The sequence below is a fragment of the Phodopus roborovskii genome, unplaced genomic scaffold, assembly GCF_943737965.1.
Source record: "Phodopus roborovskii unplaced genomic scaffold, PHOROB, whole genome shotgun sequence".
Classification (NCBI taxonomy): Eukaryota; Metazoa; Chordata; class Mammalia; order Rodentia; family Cricetidae; genus Phodopus; species Phodopus roborovskii.
Genome location: NW_026126407.1, coordinates 14,995,675 through 15,008,522, shown reverse-complemented (window position 1 = coordinate 15,008,522; position 12,848 = coordinate 14,995,675).

The following is a 12,848-nucleotide window of genomic DNA, read 5'->3' as shown; positions in this document are numbered from 1 at the left end:
GAAGGGGTTCTGAACCATTTAAGATGGAGAAATCAAGTAGAGCACACACACACACACACACACACACACACACACACACCACACACACAAATCAAGTGAGCACATGTACATTTATTTACCTTTGCCCTTAGCTATAGATGTAATGTGCCTAACTATGTGAAATTCCTGCCTTGACATCCTCATAATGATGGAAAATAACCGGGACCTATAGGCTACAATAATCCCATCTGTAGTGGTTTGAAAGAACATGGCCCCAGAGGGAGGGAGTGTGTCACTGTGGGTGTGGTGGTGTGGTCTTTGAGGTCTCTTCTGCTCAAGCTTCACTCCATGTGAAACTTTGTTTACTTCCTGTTGCCTGCCAGTCAAGATGTACTAACTTTTAGCTACTGCTCCAGCACCATGTCTGCCTTCACATCACCATGTCCCACCAGATGATAATGGACTGAATTTCTGAACTGTAAGCAAGGCACCCCAATTAAATATTTTCCTTTATAAGAGTTGCTGGACTCATGCAGTCTTCTCACAGGAATAGAAACCCTAAGACAGAAGTTGGTACCAGGGGACTGGAGTGATGCTGTGATAGACCCAACCATGTTTTTGTTTTCAGGAAGAAGAACTTTAGAATGATGCCTAGAGATCATTCTTGTGATATGTTGATGAAGAATGTAGCTGTTTTTTGCCCTTGTCTGAAAAGTCTGCCTGAGGCTAAAGTGAAAAGTTTTGGATTCATTCTGTTGGCAGAGGAAATCTCAAAACAACCTAGGACAGACCCTGTTGTGTGATTACTAATGTTAATTCTAATGAAGATTTATAATAAAAAGGAACAATCTGAGGAAATGAAAATACAAAATATGCAGATTGAGAAAGGGGACATCAGGGAGTGGAACAGAGCTAAATCCTGTGTCCAGGGAGATAAACAGATTAAGAGGTAGAATAAAAGGGGTAACCTCAGAGCAAGATTCTACCCAGCTAAGTTTCCAACCTGTGCAAATGAATTAAAGAAAAATTTAGAGCCAGGTGAGGTGATGCATACCTTTAATCCCAGTACTCTAGAGGGAAAAGCTATTAGGTCTCAAAGTTTGAGGCCAGCCGGTCTATAGATCCAGTTTCAGTACAGTCAAGCTTAGGCAGTGAAAGACACCATCTTAAACAGAAAGCTGGTGAGGATATAATTGAACGAGGGGGCCATGTTCCTACCCCAGCAAGCAGGAGAAATAGGCAGCTTTGGCCATATGATTCTTAAGTTAAGAATAGAAGGAAGGGGCTATGGAATTTGTCTCTGTGACTAAGGAAACCTGGGGAGGCTAGGTATTTGTCAGGGGTGTCCCTGCATGGAGGCCTCGAAAGGCCATTGTGTGAAGTTGTAAAGGTACAGCCCGGATTGCCTTGGAGAACCCAAGATGTTAGAGATGTCAGAGTAGTGGGATACTTGCCTGAGGAAGCTGCTAACAGGGAGTGGAACCAATCCAAGGGAAAGAAGTATGTTGTAGTAAACAAAGCTGAAAGCAGTTGGAGATCTGAAAAGAGCCTTGACATTATCAAGGATATGCAGAGTCTGGAGGTTGCCCAGCTTGTTTTCAGTCTTGCTTTGGTCCAGTATTTCTTCATTATGCTCCAATACCTATGTTTTGGAATGGTAATATATATCCTGTGCCATTATGTGATTTGCTTTTTGGTTTTTATTTTATAGGATATTACAGTTAAGAAACTGCATGAATCTCAGAAGAGAATTTGAACTTTTACATATTGTTGGAACTGTGATAGACTATGGGGACTTTTGAAGTTGGACTAAATGCATTTTTGAATTATGATATCTCTTATAAGCCTTTGGGGGCCAGAAAGTATAATGTGGTGTTTGAAAGGAAATGGCCCCCAAAATATGTGGCAATATTAGAAGTTGTGCACTTGTTGAAGTAGGTATGGCCTTGTTGGAGGAAGTATGTCACTATGTCTTTTGCTCAAGCTTCATTCATTTTTGGTGTGTTGGCAGGCTCCATCATGTGCAGGTGACATTCAGTTAACCACAAGTACTATGAATTAATGGGTCCAGTGGTCATAATGTGCTTGAATGTCAGCACTTCTCTCTAACCTCTGCTTCTTACATTCCTTTTCCCTCTTCTTCTTCAATATGCCCTGTGTCTTGGGGGAGAGGGTGATATAGATGTACTATTTAGGTCTGGGAAACCAACAGTCACATATTCTTAGCATTTTGGCCAATATGGTGTCTGTATTTTAACCATCATCTACTGCAGATAAAAGTTTCTCTGATGAATACTGAGATTACCATTAAGCTAAGTATAAGCAGATGTTTACAAAGTAATGTGATATCAAGTGCTTTTAGTAAAACACAAGAATGCTAGGACTATGACCTCACAGCCATGAACTGTTAACTAAAATTTTAGTACCAGGAATGAATTCCCTTCTATGGAGCAGGCCTCAAGTCCAATAAAAAAATGTGGTCAGTCACTCCCATAACAGTCTTCCACTATTGCACCAATGGGCACAACATTCCTGGTAGGATGATATTGTTGTTCACAGGGCTTACTGATGAGTAAGACCATTAATAACTTTTTTTTTTTGCCCTGCCAGATAGCTGGCAGGGAGCAAGCTCAGTCAAAACTTCATTTCTCTATCCCATAAGACCGCATGGAGTTCTATGGGCAGCTGAGAGCAGTGACAATAACCTGTCTTGTTTTGGGGGCCTCTGGAATCTCCCTAACCTGCAATTTAGAGAAGCATTACATACCAGGAACTTGAATTTTATTTACAAACATATGACTTCTGGGAGCAGTATTAACACCCATGTAGTATACCCCCGTTCAGACATTTTTAACATTATATTTTAATTGGCTTAAAATTACCAGGTTTTTGTATATCCTTTTCACATATCTGTAGTTTCATTTAACCTTCTATTGACCCACTTGTGCCCCAATTCCCTACCTCTATCTCTGCTTAAACCCTTCCACCTCTACTTTTGTATCATTGATGTTCAACTATGCTTTCTCTTAAGGACTACTTATTTTAGTATTTTCCTATAATGACCCCTGTCTAGCTTCATGGATTCTATCTGAACAACAAAGTAAACATACAAATCTAAATATGTGAAGCTAGGATTCATATATGAGCCAACATGCAGCATTTCTTGAGTATTGGGAGGCAGCATTGGCTTTAGTAAATTCACTTAGTATATTGTTTTCCAGTTCCATTTATTTTCCTGCAAATTTCACTTCACTTTTATTGTTGCTAAATAAAGTTCCACTGTATGTGTACCCCATAGTCCCTATTCCCTTTCCTTGTTCAGGTGCAGCAGGGACAGAGATTGTCAAGTGTCTCAATAGTAGGATACAGAAACAGCAGCGGGAACAGAGATAGGCAAATTTCTCTTTAGTAGGATACAGAAACTATTGGCTATATGATCAGGTGGTTGTTCTATGCCTTGTGAGAAACATACACAACACAGTTGCTGCACTATTTTACACTGTTCCTCTTTCTCCACATCCTCACCAGAAATTGTTGTCATTTGCATTTTTGTTGATGGCCGTTATGCCTGGGGTGAGATGGAATCTAAAAATCATTTTAATTTGCATCTTTCTGATTGTTAATGATGTTTAATGCTTTAAAATGTTTGTTAGGTATTTGTGCTTATTCTTTTGCAAACTCTGTTCATTTCTGTAGCAAATTTTTGGATTAGATTATTTTATTGATGTTTATTGTTTTTTTGGATTTCTTTTTGTATTATACATATTAAGCCTCTGTCAGAGATATAATTAATGAAGATTTTCTCCCATTCTGTAGGCTGCCTCTTTAGTTGGTTGATTGTTTCCTTTACTGTACAGACTTTCTGTAATTGCCCGAGGTTCCTTCTGTCAGTTGTTAGTCTGATTTCCTAAACATTCAAAGTTGTATCCATAACAGCCATACCCATGCCTGTATCTTCAAGTGTTTTCCCCTCTAGCAGTTTACTAGAGGTCTTACACTACAGTCTCCCATCTTCTTGGAATTGAGTTTTGTATGGGGTGAGAGATAAATATCTACTTTCCCCTTTCCATGTACAAATACCCAATTTCTTCAGCACCATCTGTTGAAGAGGCTGTCTGTTCTCCAGTGTGTATTTTTGGCCTCTTTGTAAACAATCATCTGGTTGTAGCTTTGTGAATTCATATATGAATCTTCTGTTCTACTCCATTGACCCAAATGTCTGTCTTTGTACCATTACCATGCTGTTTTGTTGACCATGGCTCAATAGTATAACTTGAGAGCAACAGGGTGACATCTCTGGCATTATTACTGCTTAGCAGTGCTTTGGCTATCTAGGATCTTTTGAGCTTTCCTTTGAATTTTAAGCCTTTTTTTTCTGTAAAGATTGGTGTTGCAACTGGAAGGGGATTTACACTGAATCTGTGGATTGCTTTTGGTAGGACAACTATTTTCACAAAATTACTTCTAATCCATGAACACTGGAGACCTTGCCATCGCTAATGTCCTCTTCAGTTTTCTTCTCCAGCATGAGAAAGTTTGCTCTCTAGAGATCTTTCACTCTCTTAGTGAAATTTACTCCAAGGTTTATTATCTATTTATTTTGAGCTATTGGGACTTTCATAGTTCTCCCTGATTCCTCACCTGTGCTCACTGTGGAGAATTGTTATATCCTCTTAATGGGTTGTATATTTAATTAGCTTGGGGTGACTTTCTCTGCTCCTTTGACCAGTTTTTATTCAAAGCCTATCTTGTTAAATACAAGAACAGCAACACCAACCTGTTTCTTAGTGCTCTGTGCCTGGAACAACTTTTCTATCCTTTCCCCAAAGATAATTAATATTGGTCTTTGATAGTGAGATATGTTTCTTGGAAGCAGCAATCCAACTTATTATTCTTTTTATACCTTAATTTCCATGTTTTCATTTATATTTAAGTCTCTTTCTTTCTCTCTCTCTCTCTCTCTCTCTCTCTCTCTCTCTCTCTCTCTCTCGTGTGTGTGTGTGTGTGTGTGTGTGTGTGTGTTTGGTTCTAAAGATGCCAATACAGTATAAATCTTCATGAAATTGCACTTTGTTTCTTATCTGTTGGTTTCCAGTGCCAGTGGAGGAACCTTAGTGTGTCCATTGCTTGTCTAGTAATTGGTTTTCAGCTTTTTCTAGATTGTTCCCTAGAAACTCTTGAGTCTTGTCTGTCATCATAATTCCTCATACTTATTGTTTTTCTTAAAGAATTTTCTTTGGGGTCTTTGCACAATCAATCACTATTTACAACAAAAAAGTGTTTCTCCGATGCTTTTTAATCAATGTAATATGGACATAATGTTATTAGGTATCAGTTTAGTACTATGCCCATTTAGTTAATACAGAGACCCACAAGTGATCAGAGTGCAGAGAATAGGAGACAGCAGAAGGCTCAGCACTAAATGTGACATCTATATCACATCTCCTTCTTCTGTAGTTCATGAAGAAAGAGGGCTAGATGTATATATAGTAGACATCTACAATGCAACAGTATTTTCTGGACACAGCAAGGTAACTGTATATATGAACTCACAGTGGTTGTGACAGCATGCACAAGAATTATGCAGGCTCAGGCCAGACAAATTGCTGCATGGAGAGAGGGAAGTTGGGAATAAAGCCCACCAACACCTCCAGCTAAGGAGCTATTGCAGTTGATAGCTTTGGGGAGAGGGAGTATAATTCCTTCCTTCCTCTCTCCCTCCATCCCTCCCCCTCTCTTTCTTCTTTCCTTCCTTCCTTCCTTCCTTCCTTCCTTCCTTTCTTTCTTTCTTTCTTACCTTCCTTTATTCTTTCCTTTTTTTTGTTTGAGACAAGGTTCCTGGACCTGGAATTTGCTCTATAGACCAGGATGGCCTCAAAATCAGAAATCTACCTGCCTCTGTCTCCCAAGTTCTGTGATTAAAGGGGTGTGCCACCATGGTCCAGTGACAGTGACCCATCCAAAACTAATATAAATAGCACACACTACACTTGATGTGTTAGAGGGCTAGGATAAGTTTGGGTAGCTAAGGAGGAGGGGATAGATCTGGAAGAAGTTGGAGAAGGGAGTGAATATAGTCAAAATGCATTGTAGGAAATTCACAATTAACTAATAAAATGATGGGAAATAAATTCCTTTTAGAAATGAAATTAAGTTCATCTTATAAAATCACTATTTAGACTTAGGGATGTGAGAAGGATACTAAGACAGTATTACTTGAAGTTAGCAGCGTTCTAGTCCTAAGAAAGCAGTGTGTGTAGTTGCAGCATCCTTGTCTGAGATAGCTTTCGGCAAACACACATAATCTCTGTGTGCAAGTGAGCTTTACTGGTTGTGTAGAAGTGTATTCGATCTCAGTCATCAGTAAAGGCAAACCAGATTCCATGGTGAGGGCTTTCTGACCTTCCTGTGTCTCATGTCCCTTTAGCTTTCTCTCCTGCTTCATGGACAGCTGCCTTGTTTGTGTTTCTCTATTACTGGTGGTCAGGGCCTCAGCAGGATGATTCCTGGTTCTTGGCTTCTTATTCAAGGAACTGAAATAGAAGCTGAGTGATTTGCAAAAACAACAAAGAAAGCTTATTTTAAGAAAAAAGCAAGGGAAAACGTCAGACCATATTGAAAGGAAACAAATGAGTAAAGATACTTGAAGGCTCCAAGTAATCTAAAAGAAGGAAGAGTTGGTTACTAAGCTGTGTAGTCTGGATGGTTCTCTATTTTGATTGGTGGGTTAGGTCATTTCCCATAATGTATCTGACTTTAGTCATATGCATGCCCAGTTATGCATAGGCATAAGATGGTAAATACATTTCCTTTAAAAGTTTAATTGAGGACAGAATTTGCCTTACTGCACAAGAGCCTGAAACCAGTTTAGGCCGGGGACAACCTTTTTGGTCTTCACACCCATATACCCAGAATGGGGACTAGATTCAAATAGAACCCATCTGAATTTGACTGTTGCTAGTGGCAGAGAAACACATATTGTTCATAGAGGGTGTATGTGAAGCTTGATGAGGGTTTGGGTGTGAGTGGATTTGAGATAGCCAGGTGTGTTGTTTTGGAGTAGTGCATGTGTGTAGTACTTGCAGATAAAGGAGCTTGGCTTCCAAGAGCATTGTTTCCATACATAACTGAAACGAAACTGAGTCCCAGTCAACTTGCCTGCCTCAACTCTACCAGTTACTTAGGAGGCTCAGGCAGAGGGATCATGAGTTCAAGCCTAGCCTGGTCTACAGGGCAGGTTAAAGGTCAGCTTGCAACTTAGTAAGATTCTCTCTTCAAATACAAATGTAAAGGTTAGCGGCACAGATTGGTGGAAGTGCACTTAGCATGTGTGAAACTCTGGGTTCAATCCCCAGTACTTCCCACACAGAGGAATGTGTGTATGTGGGGAGATGGAGTCCTATGGCATCCCTCAACATTTAAACCTATAATAAGTCATTTAATTCTTAATTTAAATTAGTTCCTAATAAACTCCACGTATGCTTCATACCAGCTGGCCCTTTTCTGTGATGTAAATCAAGGTCTCACTTGTACCTGAGGAGGACCCCCAAGGCTAATCCTGCATTGCCAGTGTGTGTCTCCAGCTACTGCTGAGAAAGCCCAATGAAACCTCCCTTGAGGGGTTTAGCTTGCTGTTTCCTTCTTTCTTTTCCTTTTTTTTTTTTTTTTTTTTTTTTTTGGTAGGTAAGAAGTGTTGAAATATTACTTGAATATTTGAGAATTTTTTCCTCTACCCTTTTATCTTGTGATTTAAAATATTTCAGGTCAGAACTAAAACCTGTGCAATGAGTTTTGACCTCAAACTTAAGAGCCTACTTGGTTCTCATCTGGAGGTGTTTCCACACAGCTGGAAGGATTACTATAGGCATTCATTCATATATTACATTTGCACTCTCTGCTGTGGTTCTCTGGTAATATAAACTTGTAGAATGTGCTGGCAGCTGTGACTAGGGAATAGATTCTGAGGTAGTAACTGGGAGTTTTCCTGTCTCTCCATGTTGTCCTATGGCTCTCCATGTTGTCCTATGGCTCTCCATATTGTCCTATGGCTTTCTATCCAGTGAGTTAGCAATACTCTAGTCCTCAGGAGAGGATACAGCCCTTTGACTCTGAATCACTTTTAACACAAAGCAGAGGCAATAGATGTGATGGCCACACTATGTATTTTCTTATACCATAATAACTAAGCACATAGAGGGTGAGAAGCTTTGCCTTGCTGTGCATGTGTGTTTTAATTCTAAAACTTGGCTTTGGATATACAGGACACAGCAGGCAGACTAAGAGATTATCCATCTAAACCATAGAGGGATAAGGGCACCTGGACTACAATAAGCTGATTTCTTCACAAAGAAGACATAAGAAGCAAAGGAAGAGGCCTGTAATCCCAGTGATAGGGAGGCTGGGGCAAGAAGGTGACAAGTTCAAGGTCTGTGTGGGCTATAAAGAAAGTTTAATGTCAGCCCAAGCAACTCAGTGAGAACTGGTGGCAAAAGAAAACATATAATTAAAAGGGGGCTTGCAATATTTCTCAGTGGTGGGACACTTGTCTAGAATGCCCAAATCTCTGGGTTTGATCCCCAGCAAGACAAATAAAGAGACCATAGCAACAGATGCCTTGGGCAAAGCTGTGACACTCTTTCAGGTAGGTCCAGGAAGAAGGATGGGGTGACAGTGATGGCAGAAATACCCAGATGTCTTGGAAAATATGACATGTGGGCCACACTTCCCAGCTAAAGTAAGGGAAAACTCCAGACCCTATTGCAACCTAAGCCTTGGTGTAAGACAGGGGAAGGACCAAGGAGAGGGACCAGAATGCATCTTGATGAGGCCATGTCCAATCACTTTCTAAGATTAGGGGGGAGAGCTGAAACTAAATAGAGGATCAGTTTGGGGTTATACCGGGAAGGAAACAGCATAAGTAGCTGTGTTGCTTATAGGAGTTCATAGCTGAGGGCATAGTTATAAAGTCTACACAAGGCCTGATACAATCACGTGTGTGTGTGTGTGTGTGTGTGTGTGTGTGTGTGTGTGTGTGTGTTCCCAGGGCATGAGAATATGAGGCAGGAGAATTATAAGTTCCAGGTTAGCCTGGGCTACATGGCAAGATCCTGTCTCAAATGAATAAACAAATAAATAAGTCTATATAAACTGCTGTTTCAGCAAGGACAAAGGGAGAGCTGTATATATACCAAGAGCTCCTTCACCTGAGAGCTTAATCACGTATTACAAGCCCTGCCCGAGAGAGAGAGAGAGAGAGAGAGAGAGAGAGAGAGAGAGAGAGAGAGAGAGAGAGAGAGAGAGGAGAATCCTGAGAACTGACAGCTAGCTGGGCCTGACACAGTTTCCTGCAGCCCACTGGATACAAGTGGAGTGGATCAGTGTCCCTCTGCTTGTGGCAGATTTCAGCATAGAACTTACAACTTATATGAGTACAGAAAGCTGTAAGGTGAAGGCTGGACAGGTACCCTGATCGATCAGAACAGCCCTGGAATTGGAGTAATGGCCTAACTGTGGAGGACAGACTGTGAGAAGCCAGAACACCTTGTGTCAGAGAACCCCTCTCAATCAGACAGCTACCCAAAAGCATGTCTACCAGAAACATAAAGGAGAGTTCTTAGAAGTGGTCATCATGGCCCCAAGGAACATGACCAGAAAAGGCATACTTCAGATAAGCAATGAATAAAAGTTTTAGGAATGTCCCAACTATTGCATGAAGTGCAAAACAAAATGGAGCATACTTAACACAAAAAAATATTTTGTTGCTTATTTTGTTGTGTCCTGCACAGTTTGTTGGCTTTTGGAGATAAGGCTTCATTGCGAAGCCCTGGCCTGCCTGGAAATTGTTACACAGACCAGACTGGCCTGGAATTCATGGTAATCTTCCTGTCTCAGTCTCTCAAGTTCTGAGACTGCAGGTCTGTCTTGTCCATTTGTTTGCCTGTTTGTTGAGATAGAGTTTCACTATGTATCCTAGACTGTCCATGATCCACCTTGCTCAACCTTTCAAGTAACTGGAATTATAGATGTGTGCCATCAGAGCTAGCCACAAATCCTATACTCTTCCAGTAACTATCAGTCAGGTTTTGATTAAAAAACTCTCAGCCCTTAGGCCTTTTCATACACTAGTCCTAGTCCACATATTTCCAGAAAAGCTCAGCCCCCAGTTCTGCCTGAAGCAGGTTTTTTATGACTGGTCCCCAATCAATAATGCTTGATGCTCATTCAATCCCATTAGAATAGTAGGGTCAGACAGAGGTTCTGTTTGACTGTTGAAGTAATGGGGATTTCTATATTCTACTGGTTTTGAAATTGGGAGGACAGATGGCAAAGCTTGGCAGCCACCTGGGCTCTTTGAGGGGAAGAACCATCTAAAAGTGGAGCTTGAACAATGGAAGGGAGCTGAGCGATGAAGAGGAGAAAGTGGGTCCTCATGACATCACCTGGGCCCTAGATCTATCACACGCACATTGGACTTCCTGGTATGAGCATGTTCCCTCACAGTAGACCAGCTTCAGTTCTGCCCATCCCTTGTTAAATGAGAGTAACAACTTGTGCATAAGGAGAAAAAATTGCATATGTTTATTGGTAAGGAGAAAGGATCCTTCAAGGAAAGAGTTGAGCTAGAACACAAAGGGGCCACTTCCTGGGCTATTTCAATAGCAGGAGTGAAGGGGAGGCCTTTAATGCATTCAGTCAGCACATAAAAGCTGCAGATCGTAGACATGACCCTCAGTTCTCAACCTGCTTTTGAATGAAAGCAGTAAACCAGAAATTAATATGGGCAGCTTTTCCTGTGTTTATTCCCCACTCTATGTTTAATTCCCAAAGGGTGAAAGAAATACTTACTTAATTAAACCTGCTAAACAATAATGGTCCTACTTACTTTCACATACACTTGTCTTGCATAAATATGCTATGAAGAGTTGATGAAGCTATTTTTAAAATTGAGTTCCACACACCACTTAATTATAATCATCTATAGAGCTTAAGTTGCATTTTACACCACAGGATACAGGTGGGCAGAATAAGGAATGTCACAATGAAAGCACGCTTTCTTGGATCTTTCAGCAATTGTGAGAATTGTTGGGTTTGGGGTGAACTTTAGTTCTTAGATGTAGTCCTCCCTGGTTTTAGAGGAAATTATACACTTCTTGCAGATCTATGGAGCCAGTCTTTCTGGTGGCAACTCACTTATGAATTTGTGTAGCATATATACATTTGTGAATACAATTTGAAGATTTAGATTTAGCTTTGAGCTGGTCATAGTGGATCAAATTATTTCCAGGGCACAGCGGGCCAATATCCACAGAGAGGAACATTCCACACAGTTACAGGTAAGTTTTGTTAGAATGTATAGCTCTTGCTGCCTGGCTTCTCAATGCAGCTACAATTTAAATCACCTGGGGATATTTTCATATACGATCAGGGACTGGGGCTGGTGCTAGGTGACATAACACACACTTAGGCACAAGGCTCTGGGCCCATCTCCGGCATATAAAAAGGGAAATGATCACCAGACCATGTTCCAGTGCGGTTGACCAGCAGCTAGAGGCCCAAGCCTGGAAGATCTCTAGGAGACCCCAGGGCATGTCAGTTTCATGTCAGGGCAAGTCAAGGAAGAGAATCATCAGTTTCCTGGAAAGATCTTTCTTCACTAGGGGGAAGTGGATTCACTTAGATCCTTTGTCTGTTTTTTCTCTTTTAAAACCACAATCCATAGGGGCTGGAGAGATGGCTCTGTTGGTAAGAGTGCAGGATCCTCTTCCAAAGGACACAGCTTTGATTTGCAGCACACAGGACAGGAAATATCATTACCATCTGCATCTTCAGGATCAGAGGATCTAACACCCACTTCTGGACTCTTCAGGCACCGCATGTGCATGGTGTACAAAACACCGATACACATAACATAAAAAAAATGTAAGCACTCGCATGTAATTTCTCCTTTTTGGATACACTAGGGAGAACTCAAAGAAAAGATGAAAGCAAGAGGCAAGTGATAGCATATATCCTGTTAGGAGCTCTCTCTCTCCAGTGCTGGGAATTGGAAAAGGGCCTCATGCATGGTAGGCAAGTACTATAGCAAAGAGCTGCTGCCCAAAACCCTTCTCTGTTTCTTCAAATATTCTTGTTTATATGAGCCTAGAGAGGTGACATAAACCATAAGAGAAAGCTAGTTCACTAACCATTATTTTTTCCCCTTTAAGATCCCTTCAGATCCTAGGGTCTGGGGTCATGGATCATGGGTAGAGAGCATTATCTAGCAAGTTCAATCACTGAACTGCAAAGTATCTTTGCTGGGCTTGTTGGCACAGGTTTGTAACTTCAGATTCTCTGGAGACTGAGACAGACCTGAGTTTAGGGCCTGCATTAGCAACTAAGCTAGACTTTGTCTCAAAGTAAAATTAATTAATTAATTAATCATAATAATAACACTGGGGATGTTATAATAAGGCTGGGGATGTAGTGATCAGTGGTAGAGTGCTAGCCTGCAAAGCTGAAAGCCTTGGGTTCAGTCCCAGAGGGGAAGGACTTCTTTAGGTCCAGAGGCCAGGTCTGAAATGAAAACTCACAATGGCCAAAGCATTGAAGTGGGGAGCTAACATAGCCTTGAAGAACTTTGAGATGTAATGATTATCTCTGCTCTGCTCAAGGGCTGGGGTCATTGTTCCTAGGTAGTCTTAGCCATGTGGCAGCAGCAGCTGTCCCCAAAAACAATAGAAATGCTAATTATTGGTCCCCAACTCAGACCCCTTGAAAGGGAAGGTTTGAGCATGGCTCTCAGCTCATACACTTTCCAGATAATTCTTACATATGATGACATTTGTTAACTAGGCTCCATGGAGAAGGGCTCCTGGGTTTCCTTCTCA